At 45.5% G+C, this 18,912-nt stretch overlaps 1 protein-coding gene and 1 pseudogene across 7 annotated transcripts in view; one reads left to right on the forward strand and one right to left on the reverse strand.

The window, feature by feature from the left end:
• The window catches only part of TENM2 (teneurin transmembrane protein 2), a 1,067,650-nt gene that overhangs the window by 959,398 nt on the left and 89,340 nt on the right, over nt 1–18,912 (forward strand). The gene's annotated exons all lie outside the window — the stretch shown is intronic.
• Nucleotides 6,183–6,629, reverse strand: LOC129509723 (40S ribosomal protein S11-like; annotated as a pseudogene).

The raw sequence follows: 18,912 nt of genomic DNA on the forward strand, positions 1-18,912 counted from the left end.
TTCAGGGACTCTGGAAGAGTTATAGTTCTCAAGTCCAAATAGTCCCATTTCTTTATCCAATGAGAGATAAAGCTTGGTGAACCCATTGTAAATGCCTTGATTAATGTGTGCAAATCATGTTGATGGATTGGTTGGGTGGGGGACAGCTTAGAAGTACAACATTGCTCTATTAATTGGGTTGGATGAGGATTCCCCTTGCAGTCCAAAGACCTGTGGCAAATGTAGCTGGAGCCATAAACAGAGTCCCCAATTAGCTCCCAGAGAGGAAAGCAATATATCTAATGCTTACAAGGGAAATGTGGCCTTGAGGCCACTGCCAGCTGGCCAGGCACTGGGTCTCTCTTCCTTGGGAGGGAAACAGAACTAACCCCCAACTGAGGACCACATGGCAATGGGGGGGCTGAAATTATTCTGAATCTTCCAGTATAAATAAGATCTTTGACCTCTGGGAACCTATTTGACTAGAGAATCTTCTGTTTAGGAAACTGAGGGTTGGGACACAGTTTTCTAATGAGGTTTTTTAAAAAAAGAAAAAAAGTAGAATCCATTCTTTATCGCATATAAAAACTACAGTCAGTGAGATTTTTGAGAGCTTACATGCACTGAGCCCTGTTCTGAGCTTTGTAGGCATCTGGGTAATGGGATGGGCAACCAACGGGTGGGCTTCTCTGCTGCTGCTCCCACACCATGCTTTCTGTTCCTCCACACAGCGGCCTAAGTGATAGTTCTGAATTGTAAATCAGATCATGCCATGCCCTCAAAGGGCTTCTCATGTAGATAAAATCAAAATCAGGGATTCCTGGGTGGCTCAGTGGTGGAGCATCTGCCTTTGGCTTAGGGCGTGATCCTGGGCTACCGGGATCGAGTCCCACATTAGACTCCCTACAGGGAACCTGCTTCTCCCTCTACCTATGCCTCTGCCTCTCTCTCTGTGTCTTTCATGAATACATGAATAAAATCTCTTAAAAGAAAAAGTCAAAATCAAACGTTTCACCTTCACCTGGAGGGACTTCTGTGATGTGCCCTTTCCTCCTCTCTCGCCCATCCCCCACCACCCTCCACAGCAGCTCTGCTTGCTGTACCCTCTTCTGCCCGCCCCTCATCCTGTCATGCTGAGCTGAGTCGCACCTCAGGGCCTTTGCTGATCCAGGGCCAGAAACCCTCTGACCTGGGCATTTGGCATGACTGGCAGCCATTTTCTGTTCCCAGCTCAAGTGTCACCTCCCCAAAGAAGCCTGTCTTGACCTATCTGTCTCTCCCCCCATCACCCCATGGTATTTCCTTCACAACAAATGTCACACTCCTAAATTATCCCATCTATATCTTCCTAGCATGCTGTCTGTGTCTTCACAGCAGAAACAGAAATTCTGTGAATCTCTTTATAATTTTCCCATATCACAGATAAGGATACAGAGGGTAGAGAAGGTAATATTCAAAATAGGCTTCCAGCTAACCACTGTGATAGACCACTTTTGTACTTTAAAGGCAGAAGCTCATTTCTTCTCAAATGCTGACTAAATTTGGAGACTGTTTCTGAAGAAGGTTCAAACAAGTACAGAATTGTTGTAAAGAGACCTCAGGAAAAGTCACCTCAAACATAGAACTTGCCCACCGAAGACCTTCTCACAGTAAATGTATTTGACCATGGAATTTGTTGGGAGGAAAAAAGGGTATTTAAAGTTCATGAGTTTACTTAATATCATACCTTCAGTCTTTTCTAATCAAGTTTTTAGTAGTTTAAATGATTATTAAGTGTCTCTTAAGGGATTATATTTTTCCCTGATTAGATGACAAATCAACTATTCATCATAAAATGGTGATTAAAATGCATAATTTGCAAAAAAATGTTAATAATTTAAATCTAGGGAATTAAAGGATCAAAACACAGATTTAACTGGTGGGCAAAGAGGTAACATTTATATCCTTATGTTGGCTTCACATATTTTTTGCATTGGCCAGAGAAACTGCCTAGATTATAGCAAGGTCCCTCTTGGTTCCTGTGACCAGCATTTGAATAAAGGCTCAAGGGCCCTGATGCCAGGATTAGGTCTTTTGCACCCCCCAGTCCTCCCCTCAGCCCAGACCAGTTCTCTACCAGGGACAACTTTACTCTCCCAGGGACATTTGGCAACATCATGAGACATTTTATGAGGGAGGGAGGAAGGGAAGAAGCAGGGAAGGAGGAAGAAAGGAGATGCTGCTGGCATCTAGTGGGTAAAGGCCCAGGATGCTGCTAAAACTCCCAAATACACAGGATAGCCCCCACAACAAAGAATGGTTGGGCTCAAAATATCAATAATGCCAAGGCTGAGAAATCTGGTGCAGGTATTAACATCTCCTAGAAACATATCAGAGGAGTCCAGACAGTTCCAGAACAGGGAGTGTCTTTGACTTGATGTCAGAGGCCTGATGCATGGAGCACTTACTAAGACTTTACCCACATTGCCCAAATAAATCATGACAATAGCCCACAAGAGCCCTAAGAGCCTCTTAACATCCTTTACATAGAGGCAGACACTAAGGGCCAGAGAAGCGGAGTGGCTTACCCAGGCCCCACAGCTAAAATGTAGCCATGCCAGGACTCAGAACCCAAGTCAAGAGCCTTCCTTGTGCACCCCTCACAGCAGCTGACTATTATGTCCAGGATCAGAGCAGGGCAATCTGTGAGTGCTTAACACCCTTAACCCCCCAGAAACACAAATTCTGCAACATTCTGAAAAATAGCATTGGCGTTAGCTTTTTTTCCCCCAGTTTTGGATTTGGAATGCATTTTTGCCACAAAGTGCTTATGCACTGGAATGCCAGGGTACAAGCAGGGGAAAGTGGAGCAGTTGGACTTTAAATAGCTAGACACTCTCTGCAGCACAGCCAGAGCAGCTGCCCAAGGTCTGTGCTCTTTTCTTTGACTTTCCATCTTCTCAGCCAAGAGCTCTGGGGGATTGGACAGGAGCCAGAGCTATGTGGCCAAATGTGATTCCAAGGAAAACTGCAAGGTGTGCCCCAAAGCTCTGTGTGCAGTGCCTGCCTCCCTCCCCCAGCACAATGAAGACCAAACCTTTCCAGGGAGGATTCCCTCATTTTCCTGAGCTCAAGGTGCTTCATCATTGATCTGCCAACCCCGTTTCCCAGAACTCTGTGACCACACACACTGAGGGACACTGCCTCTTTGATTCACAGGGTTTGTGGAGTCTGGGAATGTGAGATGCAGAAAGACTAAAATGTGGAGTCCCCAGCAGGTCTAAAACCCAGAGAGGGGAAGTAACTTCTTCGAGGGCAAACAACAGGGTAGGGCGGATCTGGGTCGGAGGCCGAGTTTCCTGGCTCTAAAATCTGGTACATTTTCTCTATGGCATGATGCTCCCACAAGGACCCAGTCACCCTCAAGAGAATGTGTGCCTGGTGAGATTGGTCTGAGACCTAGCAACTAGACTAGGATGAGTCCAGGCACCTTTGCACCCAAGAGTGAGCACCTTCTTTAATTGTGACCCTAGGCCAGCCTCCCTCACCTATCTCTAGCCCTGGCCCTGTTCACACCTCTTGTCACGGATGGTGGTGAGAGCAAACACTACCTCTGCCCCCACCAGTCACATGCATACACCCAGCCAGGCCACCAGAATGAAGGAGACTCCGATTCTGCAATAGAGAATCCAAGGTCTGCTGAGGGTGTGACACAAATGTGAAATCAGCCGCTACAAAGCCACATACTAAGGGTTCAGATTAGAATGAGGCCAAGGAGCTTCCAAAACAGGAAAAACTCGAATTTTGAAAGCTACAGAGGACTTAGATCGGGAACGCAGGGAAAGCATTGTGGGCAAAGAGATGGCAAAGGTGCAGAGGACAAGGGACAGCCGCGTGTACTCAGAGACCTCTGGGTAGATTGACAGAGAGTTGAAGGAGGGTGAGGCTGGGTAAGCGGGTCTGGACAGAGAGAGCCAGGCCGTGCCTGCTGCACCAGGCAGAGGGAAGCTTACCCCAAGTATTTGCTTTGCCTTCCTGCATTTAGCATCCTGGTCTCAAAACTGCAACCACACCTCTTCCCTCAGACAGAAGGCTGATATATCTGCTTGGGTTATTCCTAAACACATATGCTCGCAGTGAGAAGAAAGAGTGGGCTTTCTCTATGTTTCTTCCTCGCATGTGTGCATCCTTTCACTGCGAGGGGAGGAGACAGCCTGGCAGGGTGGTAAAGAGGCTTTGGGCTAGGAGCTCTGGGTTCACGTCCTCTTTCCACCACTGTTTCAGTGTGTCTGGGAGCCAGTTGATCTATGTCTGTAAGCCTCACTTTTGTCATCTGTAAAGTGGGACTAATGCTAGTTGCCACCTCATAGGATATTGGGAGCTCAGATGAGTTCATACATGGAAAATACTTAGTACAATGGTTCTCTTAGGTCAGCGAGCATCAGAATCACCAGGAAGATGTTAATGCCTAGGTCACTGGGCCCAAATCACAAGTTTCTGGTATAGTAGGTCTGGTGCAGGGCCATGCATTTCTAAGGGATATGTGTTTCTAACAAGGACTCAGGTGATACTGACACTTTGGGAATCACTGATATGACACAATAGATGCAGTTTAGGGGGGATCCCAAGTGCTAAGAGAGTGATTCCTCCAAGTGTGGCATCCCTGGGCCACCTGAAGGGCTGAAGGGAAGGGCATGCCAAAAACCTCTGCATCCCAAGGCAGGGGCAACTTGGTTGGCATATGAAGCCCAGGTGTGTCACTGTACTCACTGAAACCCCTGCCACAGAGATGTGGCTATGGAGAGGGGCTCAGGGCCCCAATCCCAGGATCTGTTCCCCTCCCCCCTTCCAAGAACACCGGAGTAAAGGACAGATGTGGGAGGAGCATCTAGAAGAGAGTCCATGGTAGTTGGCCCTGGCCTCTCACCCTTGTGACTTCCTGGGGCTTCTCCCATTCCCCTTCATGCCCGAAGTTGATGCTGTGCCCTTTTCTGCTGGGGCTTGCAGGCTCTTGGGTCAGGCAGATTTTTGTAAGTTCTGAGTCCAGTTCTTACTGGTTGTACTTACTTGTGCAAAGCACCTGACCTATCCGAGCCTCTGTTTCCTCAGCTGTAAACTGAGAACAGCAATACCAACCTCGCAGGCCTTTCGTGAGGTTTGACTAGCAAGTTCATAGGAAGTGCCTAAATGCCAATTGATTTAAATGACAGGTCCAATTATTAGTATCTCCCTGTGTAATGTGACTTCAGAGACTCTAAACACACATACTGTTCCCAATCAAAAGCTCATTATATAGCATATCAAAATCAGAAATCCATCTTTGGGTTCCTGTTCTAGTGTACAATCCCCCTCAATCCCACACCCACGCGTGCTGGACTGAGTGTATTTTCCCTCAGATATCACAACCCAATGATCTGGGTGGCTCACTGACATGTCTAGCCTGCATAGGGTTAAAAAAAAAAAGTCTTTGAGTTAGCTGCTGCCATTTAACAATAGAGGATTCCATTTAACCAACAAAAAAACTGAAAAGCTAGAGAGTAGTTTGTCCAAAGTCAGCAGTGAAGTGCTGGGATTGGGGCTGGTTCTCCTAATTCTAAAAGTCTTACTTGTTCTCCTCCCAGACCTGTTTTCCTGAAAGTAGTTGTATATCAGGTTTGCCAGAGAGTCCAAAGCTGTTGGGATCTGGGACAGGGAAAGGGAAGGGGAACCCACAGAGAAAGAGGCGCTATAGTCACTGGGGCAAGCTTCTCCTACTCTTACTTCTGCTATGCTTACTCATAAAGCACATGGTTCAGGAATCAGAGCCAGGGAGAAATTTCCAGCCCACTGGGGCCCACCACCCAAAGCACCCTCTGATGTACAGCACTGCCAGCTACCACGTGGTCTGCTGCAGTGGTCATTCCAAATCTCTCACACAACACCTTTGTCTGTGAGTGTTGCTGCACAGATTGCATGTGCACCTTTGTCCCATTCCCCCTCACACCCAAAGTTGGTGCCGTGCATTTTTTCCCCAACCATTAAGACCATGGTTTCTTAATATCTTTCCATCTCCACCCAATCATGCATCCAATTTCACTGGGCTGGACCACTGGGTCTCTAGCTTCTAGACTATTCTATACAAAACAATCAGAAGAATCCTTTTATTTTTATGTTTATTTTTTTAGCTGGGCCCATGACTGGAAAAATAACTGTTTTCTTTGGCAGATGTGGGCAGATGTCTCATCTCAGAACTTCTGGAATTGCTTCTTGGTGCTGGTGGCCTTGGTGATCTGGAGCATGTTGAAGTGCACAGTGTTGCTCAAGGGTTAGCACTCACCCAGTGGGACAGTGTCACCAATCTGGACATCCCATAAGCAGGTGGATGGGGCACAGACATGTTCTAGTGGCATTTCTTGAATTGGTTATACTTTCAGATGTAGGGGAGGTAGTCTCAGTCGGTGACAGTGGTCCTCTGCATCTTCATCTTGGTCACCACATCAGACAGATCCACCCTCTGATGGATGCATGATCAGTAAAGAGGTATTTCTTGTCCAAATAGTTGCTCTCAGTTGGCTTCCTTGTTTTATAGTATTGTGGGACCTTCTCCTGGCCAGTTTCTTCAAGCCCCTCTTCTTATTTTAAAAGATGATTGACTGCTTTTGGTAGGCATGCTCAATCTGTATGACCATCATCTCCCTGGCTGCCTGAAAAAAAGGAGAAGAATCCCTTTAAAAGTCAGATCAAAAAAAATTTAAAAAAAAATAAAATAGGGATCCCTGGGTGGCGCAGCGGTTTAGCGCCTGCCTTTGGCCCGGGGCGAGATCCTGGAGACCCGGGATCGAATCCCACGTCGGGCTCCCGGTGCATGGAGCCTGCTTCTCCCTCTGCCTGTGTCTCTGCTTCTCTCTCTCTGTGTGTGTGTGTGTGTGTGTGTGACTATCATAAATAAATAAAAATTAAAAAAAAGAAAAAACTTAAAAAAATAAAATAAAAGTCAGATCATATGATGCCCCTGTGCAAACCTTCCCTGGGCATTACATCTCCCATAGAATGGCATCCAGGTCACAACCATGGCTTCCATTGCTCTGCATTAGTGGGCTCTTCCTTCTACTCAGCACTTACATCTTCCTCTACTCATCTCCATCATCCATCCCAACATTCACCAACTTGTTGTTCCTACTCTCAAGATACTTTCCCACCCTGGGCCTTTGCACCTGCTATTCCCTCTGCCCAGAATGTTCTTCCTCCAGAGGTTTCCACGACTTGTTTCCTAATCTCATTCAGGTTTCTCCCCAAATGTCACTTCTGGGAAGGCTTCCCTACCCTGCCTCCATCTAAAGCAGCAAACCCCCTCCTCCATCACTCTCCCAGCCTTTACTCTGCCTTACTTTTTTTTTTTTTATTTACGATAGTCATACAGAGAGAGAGAGAGAGAGAGAGAGAGAGGCAGAGACACAGGCAGAGGGAGAAGCAGGCTCCATGCACCGGGAGCCTGACGTGGGATTTGATCCCGGGTCTCCAGGATCGCGCCCTGGGACAAAGGCAGGCGCCAAACCGCTGCGCCACCCAGGGATCCCCTGCCTTACTTTTCTTTAGAACACTATCACTTTCTCAAAGTCATACATTTCTTTGTTAATTGTCTGTTTCCCCTCTAGAATCTAGATTTCTAACTGCAGCGTCCCTCTCTATCTTGGTCAACTCATTATTCAATGAATTGAATGAATAAAAGTTTTAATGAGAAGTCTCTAGGATAGAAAGCAGTTGTCTTTTACTCAGTACATTATTTTAGTATGAATACATTTTCATTTTAGGATTAAAAAAACATATCCATACAATGACACCCAAATCACTATATACCATTCATACCATTTCATTAATGCAAAGAAAATCTAAATGTAAGATATATTATTTCTTTCCAGTAGGAGGTGAACACACGATTTTACTGCTCTTCATCTCTGTTGTCAACTTGGCTCACCCTGTACATGGACTTCCTTTGGGTTGGTGGCAGTAGGTATGCAGGCTCTATAGTCCTTCTCTGAGACAAGAGAAAAGTCAGGGGCTGCTGAGAATCACACTGAGTGAAGCCGGATCTCTCAAACCATGGCCAGCCTCATAAGGCACAGAGTGGTAAGAGAGATCAGCAAATCTGAGGCTGGGCCAGCTGTGTGCAAATCCCAGCTCTGCCACTCATGAACAGCTGCCCAACCTTGTCAAAGGGCTCTCCATCCGTAAAGCCAGAGTAAACAGATGGTTTTGCACAAGGCTTGTTTAATCCTTCACAAAGTCCTTATTAAACTAGTATTATTATCATTTCCACTTTATTGATGAGAAAACTGAGGCTCAGAGAGGTAAGCTAATTAGCCCAAGGCCACACAGCCAGTATGTTGCAAACCTCCAGATCCTGTGATGTTGATTGGTAGTCCAAAACTGGCTCCTAGTCCCTACACCATAGAGTGGATGTGAAGATGAAATGAGGTGATCTCTAGGGAGTGCTAAGCATAATACCTGAAACATGGCAAGAGCCACGTTTAGGAATTAGTACTTCTCATTTTCCTAATCCAACCAGAAGCTTGCATGATAGTTGAGTCTGCTTCTTCCTCCCACTTGGCAGCCTGGGGTGCTTCTTTATGCACCAGGACAGGCATCATGCCCTCTGCTAATTCTCTCAGCTCAGGGGCCAGTCCTCCCACCTCCCCCCAGGAGACAAGGTCTCTCCTCAGGTGGAAAGTAACCGTTCCGCTTTGTTGCTTGGAGATGTCGGTGGTGACAGCCCTTTCCTTTCTGAGGGGCCCAGCAGGTCACTGTCTGGCACCCCACCAGTCCACCACCCCCTGCTGGGCTGGCTTCTGTCTGACCTGTCAGTGGGCTCTCTGAAAGGGAGGTTGATGAGGGGCACAGGAGAGGGGCCAGGAACAGCAGGCAGAGGGTGAGCATTTGGGGACATTGGGGGCTGAGATCAGAGACCTTTGCTCTCTCTTGCCAGTAGTTTTTGTAACAGAACAGCGGGGAGACGGCAGCAGCCAGGAGAGAAATCCCTCAGGTATAAAAAACATGGCCCTAGGCTAACAAGGGTGAGGCTGTGCCAGAGAGGCCTGTCAGGGAATGTCCGAGGTGGGCAAACTCTCATCAAGTGAGATCATTATTCCTGGAGGCTCTGTCCGGGTTGAGGAGAAGCAGCAGAAGGGGGGCGGGGGGGGGGTACAGAAAGAGGTTGAGAGAAAGAACAGCAACTAGGGAATGGAGATGTTTTCTGAAGCCTCTCCCACGTCCTACACTATTCACAGGCACCTCTATATAGCCAGGACTACTCACAGCCTCCTGTGAAGAATTGAGGATAGAAGCCAAGTGTAGGTTTTGGAGGTAGACAGCTGAAAGGTGACTCACTCCTCCATCATTCACTAGCTGTGTGATTGTGAACAAGGCTCTTAAGCCTCAGTTTCTTCATCTGCAAAACAGAGATCATAGAAGCTATCTCAAAGTGTTCTTGTGAGTATAGGGGATGATGACTGGATATGACTGGATACAAGGGTACAAGGTGCAGGCTGCAAAAACACAGAGGAGCTTCAGCAGCTGACTGAGAAACAGCCCTATAGTGGTCCTCCTGTCAGAAGTAGGAGCTGGGGCAGAGGGCTGGCGAAAACACTCTGCATCACACTTTTTCAAAAACTAAATCTCCCTCCAATGTGTATTTAATTGTTCTTCTTCTGTTTGACATAGTCCTGCCTTAGGTAAAAGAGCTTAGTGCAAGCACTACTGTGTCATGGCAGCGGGCACAGCGGCTCCTGTGTGTTGGCCATTCAGAATGTTCTACTGTAACAGACTTTACAGGGCAGCTTCATATAGGATTTGGCTTCAGGGTACGGTGAACTCAGTCAAAACACAGCCCAACATGTAGAAGCTGTCTGGTCTTAGGCAAGTTATTTCCTCTCTTTCTAAATCTCCAATTCCTCACCTGTAAACAACGGTGCTAATGATCCCTGGAATTCTGGTGGTGATTTAACAAAGGAATGCAGGTAAAGCACTTAGCGCAGTGCCTGACATGTAGTAAGTTTTTGGGGTTTTGTTGTTTTTGTTTTGTGTTTTGGTTTTGGTTTTTTTTGATAGAGCGAGAGAGCACAAGCAGAGAGAGTTGCAGAGGGAGAGGGAGAAGCAGGCTCCCTGCTAGGCAGGAAGCCTGGACACATGGGGCTCCATCCCAGGACTCTGGGATCGTGACAAAGGCAGATGCTTAACCGACTGAGCCACCCAGGCACCTATAGTAAGCTTTTCATAAATGCCATTCATTTGCTCTGATTAAATATGGTTACCGTTAATGCTTCATCATCCTACCAACTCCCGAGATGTGTGACCTGTAACATAGGGTCTCTATGCTGAGATATGCTGGCTTTGGGAGGCCAGGGACAAGGGCTCTGAGCTGATGTGCTGGTAGTGATGATGTGGTTTGTGTTGCATTTAATCACCCCAAAGCATGCGTTTTATGAGAAGGTCAATCAAGCATAGGGCTACCACTTGTGAGTATTAAGTCGATGCAGGTATAGCTGATCCTTCCAAGGACAGAACTCCCAAGCCTAGAGCTCCATTCTCATGAAGTACTTCCCAACCTGTATTGCACTAGACTGTTGTGGAGAGGTGCTCTGGGTCAAAAGGGGTCCTGGTCAGGAAGTGCTGCATGCTCCATTGCAACATTAAAGATTAATAATGCATATTCACACATCAAAAGCCCTGAGAAATCCTATTAAAAGAACTAGTTTAAGTGTTCAACCAACATCTCTCAAGTTGTTTTTGACCACAGATCTTTCAGTGCCACCTCCACTTCTATGTTTCAGGGAACCCCTATTAACATCCCCCTGGAGACATAGTTCAGGAAAACTCCTTTAGTCTCTCAGAGTGAGATGGACTGCTATGGATATCTGAGGAGCGTTTTCAATAATTCAGAGCAGAGGTCTTTGAGCTTTAGTAGGCAAAAGAATTACCTGGGAATCTTCTTTAAAATACACATTCTTGGGGCACCTGGGTGGCTCAATCAGTTAAGTGTTCCACCCTTAGTTTCTGCCCAGGTCATGATATCAGGGTCCTGCATCCGCATTGGGCTCCATGCTCAGCAGAGAGCTTGTTTGAGGTTTTTCTCTCTCCTACTCCTTGTGCTTACATTCAAGTTCTCTCTCTTTCTCTCTCTTTTTCTCTCTCTCTCAAAATAAATAAATAAATCTTTTTTTTTTAATGCACATTCTCAGTTTCCACACCCAGAAATTCAGTAGGCCTGGGTGACAGCAAGAATAGCATTTTACAATCACTGAGGTGGTTTCAGGGCAGGAGGTCAGGGAGCACACCTTGACCAACATAGGTTTAGTGCCTGACTTCTGGCACTACAGTGCTCAGAACAGCGGCAGCATCACCTGGAAACTTGTCAGAAATGCCAAACACAGTAGGACCAAAGAATCTATATTTTAGCAAGGTTCCAGGTGATTCCAGTGATGGTTAGATTTTTAGCATTAGTTTTAAAGGTTTTTATTGATGATATTTGTTTTGGGCTTTTTTTTTTTTCCATTTGCTTAGTTTTAATAAACTCAAAAAAAAACTGGACACACACTGCAAGCTCATTGTCATGGAATTCCTACCAACCCTCTCCCCCGACCCCCATACGTGATGGGTTGACCAGATGCCCCAGTGGCTTCAGGGTGAGTCAGAATCCTGATAAGAAGTGGTTTTACTAGACTGCGTCCCTGTCTTCAGTAACAGTGCCTGGGTTTTCCTAAGCAGCCTTCACTGTCTTTCCCACATCCATCCTGAACAGTAGGAAACCCAGAAAAACAGCTCAGTGGGGCCTCCACTCTGCCAGGTCTCTGGTCAGACATGATTGATCTTCCATTGCTGAGTCATAAGAAAAGCCAAAGGTGTTTGGAGCAAGGATCTCTGGCCTTGGAAATCACTGTCAAAAAAGAGTTGGCACGAAGCGAGAGCAAAGCTTCCAACAGGCCTTCCAGAAGGAGCACAAATACGATTTTACTTCTTGCAATATTTAAGAATGGCGGTTGCTCTGGTTAGGAGGGAGGGGATGCCTGCATAACGATGGTCCATCAGGCAGCTAGGGTATTAATGGCAGGTGAAACCTTCCAAATGAGCACCCTGTCAGCCAATCTATTGCTTTAAAAGGTTGGCAATGCGGGAGACCTAACAGAGGCAATGAAGAACTAATCTCATATTGCCAGGTTAAATCAAGTCAGCCTTGCCTGCTCCTTTCACTTTTTAGTTACATCAAGCCAGAATACTTTCAATTATCCCTCCCTTCCAACTTGTCAGCAGACATTGGGTAAAATGCAAATGGAACAAGGCCTTCCCTGGTGGAGAGCAGAAAATATTATGAAGAATAGCCTCCATTGGTTGAGCTCTTGCTGTGTATTCAGTGCAATACCTTCACCATCTCATTTCATATGCACTGTCCCATAGCATCTTCATGCTCTTTGGCAAAGTAGGTGCTATTAAGTCCATTCTATGGCTGGGAAAACTGAGTCACAGGAGGTCAGTCACTTGCCAAGTATACAAAGCTAATGAATGAGAGAACAGATTTTAGCCATTCTGACTCTAAAGCCTGTATTCTTTTGCTCTTTGTCTAACTGGACCAAGAATCCAGTGCTACTCTGGGTAAGTGAATCCTTGAGCTTTGGAGTGCTTCCCTTCTCCTTGAAATTTTCTAAGTGCTCCTCCAGTGGCAGGGACTAGCCAGGGTCAGCAATGCTACCTGGCAGGAACACACCAGCCCAGACTAGGACCCGCCTGAGCTCTGGCCCCTATTTCTCCCTTTTAGGACCCTCTACCATCCCTCACCCCATCCCCATGCATGTAAGGTTGACCAGATTTTCAGAGACATTTAGGGACTTGCTTTTGTGAGGTATCTTAGGGCCCAGTGCCCGACCTTAATTCCAGTGGACATATTGGCAAGTAAATTGCTCCTGCTGGCTGGAGGAGTATTTTGCAAGATCATGTGAGACCAGCATGAGAATGGTGCTGGTGTCAATTCAGGTAGCTCAGATTGCTCATACAGACAGGGCGTGCCAAAAAAAGATATTTGCTAGGGACTCCACACGTTTTAGACATGGTCCTGAAAGAGCTCACCTTAAAATAATTCCCATCACTCAAAGAATCCTAGGGTTGCCATATTTCTCTTTATTCAAGAATCTGTTGATGTGCCTGGCCTTCAGGTGCCCTTGGCCTTTGCCAGCCAGCCTCCACCACTCCTTAATTTCCAACACAAAGAGCAAACAGCACAGGCTTCTTCCTTCTTGCTCCAGCTTGTTTTCTTCCCCCATTTCTCCACTCTTTATTAATTCTCTACTTCCCCATCATTAACTGATCACAAGAATGGCCCTAGGGTTTGTGGGGTCTACCACCTGGATTCCCTCTGTTTTACTTGGGGAAATGAGAACTGGGCAAGTGCCTCACTCTGTATGCTAAACAAACTTTTATGATGCCAAGAAAAGAAGTAAAAAATCCAGAAGCATGTACTATGTTACTAGATGCTCACAGCTGTTCTTATACCTAGAGTGGATTATCTTAGCCCTCTCATTGCTCCTGTGAGATAGCATCATCATGCCCACTTTGTAAATAAGGAGGACAGAACACAGAGAGGTTGGTATCTTGCCTAAAGTCCATCTGTTAGCAAGTACATAAATTGCACAATCTTAAATACATACCTGGAGGTGTGTATAGATAGTTGAATAAGATGAAGATCTAGAACATTCCCAGCACCCAGAAAGTTCCCCTGTATTCTTTCCCAGCCAGTATCTCCCCATTAATGCAACTACAATTTCTAACTTTCTGTCATAATTTATTAACTTTGCCTGTTCTTGAACATCCCATAAATGGAACCATGTGTACTCTTCCTAGTTTTAACCATCCTCTTGGCCAGATGAATAGGGAAGGTATATTTGGTGGTTGGTGATGCCTCTCATCAAACCATGATTGGGAAGAATGGAGCTCATTTTTAAAATCTGAGATGCTGACCAGTTCTCAGTCAGGTCCTGCTTGCGGACACTAGCAGAGCCATCTCATCCATGGCACCTGAAGTGAATTATTGGAGTCGATTTGTGCCACCCTGTCACAAAATGAAACTAAGAAAAGTAAATTTAGATGTTTCTCTGAAGCCTTTAATACCCAAGAAAGCCGGAGAGTTCATGCAGGTTATAAAGGGAATCGCTTGCATACCAAGCTACAGGGAATAAAAGGCACCAAAATTGAACAAAATGCTTCCATCCAGATTCTCCATAAGCTGCTCAGTTTACAAAGATCAAAGAGGACAATAAATGAGATGAATGAAATAAATACCCTCTCATTCCTAGAGACCTCTCTTCCCTGTAAGAGTGATGTGCGGACTTAGCCTTTCCCAAACAGAAAAAGAGTACATGTTCCAGGCAACTCTGAAATATCCAGTATCTGCTGTGGCTCTCTGCAGCCTTTCCATTGACCCATGGCCTCCTCCCCACTGAGCATAGCTTCACTGGTATGTGTTCAGTTAAGGCTTTGAGGTTATATCTTTTGCCTATTTAGGAGCCCCTTTAAAAATCCAACAGAGTGAACTGACAGGGCTGGAAACAGCTGGCACAAACTTGTAGCCAGCCCAGAAGGCAAGTGCCACTTTGTGCCGATGGTAAACAGCTGAATGGGGGGTTTGAATCTCACAGGTAAATAGTGTGGTCCTCAGTAGCCTGCATTGCAGGGAATGAATTCCCAGGCATCTTGTCTCTCATGCCGATTCCCTTTTAGAAGCTTGTTTCAACCAGCCTGATTCTTTCCCAGCTGTAGATGTAGACAGGCCTGCAGAAGTAATTAAATCTCATGACCACCCATACTTCCCCAGTCGATGGGTGTCCACTGCCCTGTCTGTAGACTCCCTTTGGGAAAGGAATGTCTCCTCCTTCTGGTAATGAAGAAGACAGAGGGTAATGATCTCACTGATTGCCTTTTCCTACTTTTTATCCAGAGCCGCTGCTTAGCCACTTGGATAACTTACTTAGCTTCTCTGAGCCTCAGTTTCCAACTCTATAAGGTGGGTGATGGCGTGATAATGGGCATAACACATAGTTAACTGAGTGTTCACTGGCACGGTTCCAAGTGCTATACATGTAATAACTGCTTCAATCCTCCAAACAGCACTTTCTAATGTCATCGTCATCATCATCATCTTCATTTTGTACGTGAGGAAACTGAGATGCAGAGCAGTTAATTGCCCAGGGTCAGCAGGTGGGTAGCACCTGATCTGAGATTCAAACCCAGACACCCTGATCCAGAGTGTGCAGCTTAAGGGTTATATTCTGCTTTGTGGGGTTGCTGTGAGGATTTAAATCAAGAATATGTATAAATCTTGTTCAACCTATAGCATTTATTATTACTGTCAATTAACTTATCACTATGTGGAAACAGTATGTTCTTGTCAAGATTCAACCTACCCATAGCACATACCAGTGAATGACTCAAATAGGGGATTTCATTGATGATATCCATATCTGGTTCTTATAAACTGAAAAAGTTGAAAACTTTCCAGATTTCCTGGTTATACTAACACCTATGGTTCATTGAACACATACTATGCCAGACACATCAATTCATTTATTCATCATCACATAACCCATATATATATACATATATATACACATATATACATATACATATATATACATATGTACATATATACATATATATGCACTATTATAATTCAGTTTTTAAAAGCAAAGAAACTGAAGTTCAGCAAGGTTGGTTATCTTTCTAAGCTTACACAGCCAGAGACTAGAAGAGATGAGCCTCAAACCCACATCTATCTGATTCCAGAGGCCAGGCTCTTGCCTCTGACACAGTATAGACTTTCTAGCTAAAATTTTATCTTAGGAATTCTAATTCAAAAGATTCAATTTAGGGACGCCTGGGTGGCTCAGCGGTTTAGCGCCTGCCTTCAGCCTGGGGCGTGATACTGGAGTCCCCGGATCGAGTCCCACATCAGGCTCCCTGCATGGAGCCTGCTTCTCCCTTTGCCTATATCTCTGACTCTGTGTGTCTCTCATGAAAAAATAAATAAAATCTTAAAAAAAAAAATTCAATTTAGCATCACCCTGATTTCTGCTTCATGTTGCTAGACCTGTTACAGAAGATTCTCTCTGATTTTTTTTTATCAAAAGTAATAAAAAGAATGCCTCACATGATTCCCAGAAAGTTTCTCACATCCATATTTCTCTGAAATGGCCATTACAACTAGCATATGACAGATGGGTGTGGCATGTAGCCAGAGCTGTGGTTTAGCCTGTGTTCTAACAGAAAGCACCTAGATAATTCTCCGTGGTCCCATCTCACTGAGTGAAGTAAATGATGACACGTGAAACACACGCACAACACAGTTCTGGGACGGGGGGCCAGAAGGCCTGGGTCACTTTCCCCAAACGCTGAGTCAGAACCGGGCCCTTTTCAAGGGCTCTGCACACCCCTGTCGCCACCCTCACTGGGAGAAAGCCCACCAGACAAACAAGTAGGTGGATAAATAAAGAAAGAAATCGTCCAGTGTCACGGGAGGGCTGTGCTGCTCTCGCGCCCCTGTTGAATAGAGACGCCAGCAGCCTCTCAGGTCCTGAACTGGCAATTCAGAGCAGTTTGATTGCCTGCTTGATTGTTTGCGAGATAACTGCAAGATTGTCAGTGACAGGGTAATTTACTGAAGATTGCCATGTCAGACTCCATGCGAGGGGCTTGCTGGCATAAAGATGCGGCTCTCATGACTGACAGGCCACTGGGAGATTGGAGTGCCAATTTAAAGTTCACGGTGTCGTCGGTAAGTGTTCAGCAGCAGCAGCCCATAATCACGCAACATGATGAGGTCATTACAGACATAACGTATGCTCACACTTAATAACAGATAGAACCCCAAATGCACCGTCTTGGAGCAGGTAAATGTAAATATGTAGGAAGAAATCATTTCTATCCTTCCCCCCCCCCTTTTTTTAGCACTTGCCATCTGCTATTGCTGATGTGTTTATAGGACATCTCCTGCCAGACAGGCCCTTAAATAAAAAGCCCTAGAATCGACAAAACAGTGGGAAAAATTTGAGGCCCACACTTTTGAAGAAGTCGCAAGTCCAGAATGAGTGGCAGACTAGCAGGGGTTGGGGGGGGTGTTGAGTGCTTAATAGGAAAACTGTCCTAAGTTACTATTTGAGCCCAATGAGGTTCTCAAGCTGGTTATGTGGAAGGGGTGGTAAATCGGATGGGGGGGGTAGGGGATGCTCCCAGCATCCCAGAGGGAAAGGCCACCAGAGACAGATGGAACTTCTAATGAGAAGAGGCCAGCGGCCTTAAGGAAAACTATGATGCTAATAGCGATGTGTTTCTTCTCACCTGAGGAGTTTCTGCATCTGCTGGATGAAGCACCGCCAACAGATCTCAGTGGGATAATTTTAAATGCAACGCAGGCATTCCACGGTAGATTCCTTCTGTCTGGTGAAGGCAGTCCACAGAAGGTGATGTTAAAGGCGGAATGCTATGCGGGTTTTTTTTTTTTCTCCTTTTCTTTTTCTTATTCTGCCAAGGGCCCTGGGATCCACTGTACAATCTGAACATAGATCTGAGACCATGCCCTAGCATCATCCTGCTGCTGAGGTACAATTCTCTGGCCCTGCTTCTTGGGTCTGAGATTTGTGAGCCTCTGGGGAGTACCTGATTCAGTCAGCACGTCAGGCAGAGGTGTTCAGAGCCTTGACTCGGAAAGTCTCTAAATTTAAAGTGTGTGTGGCTGCTCACCCTCCTGTGTCTGTATTTCTAGGAAATTCCGTAAATCTAAATGTGTTATGAGGCACAGTAGCAACATTTGCCCATGTGGAAAATGAGAGGCTAGTTTTAGTAATTTAAAGCCAAGCAAAACACACAACCTCCTAATTTGTTTGTTTGCTAAAAAGAAAGTAATGCATTAAAATAATTGTACATTAATTGCTAAATTACAGTGGAACTTTGGTGAAATTACATATTTCAATTTCATTAGCAGAACCAAACGAAAAGAGTAATGCCAAAAAATTACATTGTAGTAAATTTAAAGCTCGCAGGCAGGCCCCTGATTCAGTGTTCCAGTACAAGTGTTTGTCAAGTCACAGCCCAGGGTTTGAGTACATGTTTCTATGATGTTAATTATGGCCCCAAAGTACCTTGCTATCAAATCTGGGAGGTGCAAGCAAGTTATTCTCCAAGCTTTTCTCTCTACTACTGTGTGTTCAGTCAATTCCCAGCAGAGTGAATAAGGGTTGGCCAACTAATCCATTCTAGTAGGGAATTCCAAAGACTGGCCGAAACATTCACATGCTCACCCCTAACGCACATGTGAAGAAGAGGAAACAGTCACTTATACATTCAACAAACCTTTGTTGAATACCCAGTTCTGTGGTTGGCACTAAGATGTGAGTATAGAAATGAATAAGACACTGTTATTCTCTTCATAGAGCTCACTCTCCAGACAGGAAGGCAAACACACAGAGATAATTAATTCTAGCACAAGGAAGTTGGCATTAACAAGGGTTTCTAAAATTTATTGTGCATTAAAATCACCTGAGAAGCATGTGTAACAGGCAGATGCCAGGACCTGCTTCTGGAGGCTCTCCCTTGGGAAGTTCTGGGGCGGATCGATTCTCCCCATGGGATTTTGATGCAGAACCCTTCTCTAAGAAACTCTGATTCGGGGACACACAGAGCAGGGACACCCTAACCTAGCAAAAGGCATCACCAGGAAGGCTTCCTAGAAGAGGCAGCCATACCTAGTCTGGGTCTTAGAGGATGAATCAAATCTATTTCCCCCCACTGTACTGTCAGCTCCTTAAGAACAAATACCATCATTCGTCGTTCTTTGTTCCATGTTTCATTTCCAGAATATGGATGGCACTCAAATATTTGTTGAATGTTATATGAATGATAGGAATCAGCCCAGGAAAGGGACGTGGAGAGGCAAGGATCTAG

The sequence above is a fragment of the Nyctereutes procyonoides genome, unplaced genomic scaffold (genome assembly GCF_905146905.1).
Source record: "Nyctereutes procyonoides isolate TBG_1078 unplaced genomic scaffold, NYPRO_anot_genome, whole genome shotgun sequence".
Lineage (NCBI taxonomy): Eukaryota > Metazoa > Chordata > Mammalia > Carnivora > Canidae > Nyctereutes > Nyctereutes procyonoides.